The 1,635-nt window shown below is 39.7% G+C and overlaps 1 pseudogene across 1 annotated transcript; it reads left to right on the top strand.

Moving 5' to 3' along the window:
* The first annotated feature begins 297 nt into the window (after nt 1–297).
* Nucleotides 298–1,237, top strand: LOC147358657 (olfactory receptor 5J3-like; annotated as a pseudogene). Its single transcript, XR_015142506.1, has one exon. The product of XR_015142506.1 is annotated as an olfactory receptor 5J3-like (transcript).
* The last annotated feature ends 398 nt before the right edge of the window (nt 1,238–1,635 follow it).

Genomic DNA, 1,635 nt, shown 5'->3' with positions numbered 1-1,635 from the left:
TCAAGCCAGTATCACTTTCTCATAGAGGCAGGCACTTGGAGACAGAACTAGATTTTTGAGAGCCAAATGAATTTTCACATATTTGCTTATGGAGTAGAATTATAACTAGCACTAAATGAAAAATAAAATAAAATAAAACAGTCTAATCAAGCTTGGTTTGGCAAAATAATTTATTTTTCCAAGGACAGAAGCCTATACATATGTTTCTGAGTCTTTAATATTAAACACCAGATTCTCCTGTGTACATTCTAATCCCCATATCTGTTTTACTTACAGATTTCAAGATTAAGGAGTTAAATGGCTGCAAAGAATTTTACGGTTGTTACTGAATTTATTCTTTTGGGACTGATAGACAATGCTGAACTGAAAGTTGTTCTTTTTGTGTTGTTCCTGGTGATTTATGCTGTTACTTTTGTGGGGAATCTGGGCCTGATCTTCCTAATCCAAATCACCCCCAAGCTCCACACGCCCATGTACTTTTTCCTCAGCTGCCTTTCATCTGTGGATGCCTGTTATTCATCTGTTATTGCACCAAAATTGCTGATCGGCTTCCTAGTTGTGAGGCAAACCATCTCCTTCCCTGCCTGCATAGTGCAGCATTTGTTTTTTGGGGTGTTCATCACCACAGAAGGCTTCTTGCTGTCCGTGATGGCTTATGACCATTATGTGGCCATTGTCAACCCTTTGCTTTATGCTTCAGCCATGTCTAAGAGGAAGTCTGTAGGACTAGTCACTGGATCACTCATTGGTGGAATGATTAACTCAATGACCCACACCATAAGCTTTGGGAGACTGTCTTTCTGCAGGTCCAATGTCATCAGTCACTTCTTCTGTGATGTCCTGCCACTGCTAAAGTTGTCATGTTCTGATACCTCCATGAACGAGCTGTTGCTGCTAACCTCCTCTGGAGTCATTGCCATGGCCACCTTTTTGATTGTGATCATTTCCTACACCTTCATTGCTGTTGCTATCCTGAAGATACACTCAGTAGCAGGCAGACAGAAACCCTTCTCCACCTGTGCCTCTCACCTGACCGCTGTGACCATATTCTGCAGAACCCTGAATTTTAATTACATTCAGCCAAGTTCCTAGTATTCTGTAGAACAAGAGAACACTGGTTTCAGTGTTCTATACACTAGTGATTCCCATGTTAAACCCACTGATTTACAGTCTGAGAAACAAAGAGGGAAAGGCTGCTGTGAGAAGGGCCATAGAAATAAAACATTGGTCATGCTAATTTCATGTTATTTAGCCCAATAGCAGTCAATCAGTCAATTCTTCCCTTACCAACATCCACATGAATTCAATGAATTCTAGAACTTCTAAGTATATGACAAATTATTTCATTATATATAGTCTTTTTCACATGAGAAATGAGACTATGAGAAATCAGAAGTGATTTTATGCATAACTCAATTTTTAAAAAGCCAAACTGAAAACTCGTTATTAATATCTGTACTAAAATGTGGTCCACTGGAGAAGGGAATGGCAAACCACTTCAGTATTCTTGCCTTGAGAACCCCATGAAAAGTATGAAAAGGCAAAATGTTAGGACACTGAAAGAGGAACTCCCCAGGTCAGTAGGTGCTCAATATGCTACTGGAGATCAGTGGAGAAATAAGTCCAGAAAGAATG

This window comes from Bos grunniens, chromosome 15 (genome assembly GCF_055505025.1).
Source record: "Bos grunniens cultivar Pamir isolate PY7600 chromosome 15, Bosgru_T2T1.0, whole genome shotgun sequence".
NCBI lineage: Eukaryota > Metazoa > Chordata > Mammalia > Artiodactyla > Bovidae > Bos > Bos grunniens.
This window is presented reverse-complemented; position numbering and strand designations above follow the sequence as displayed.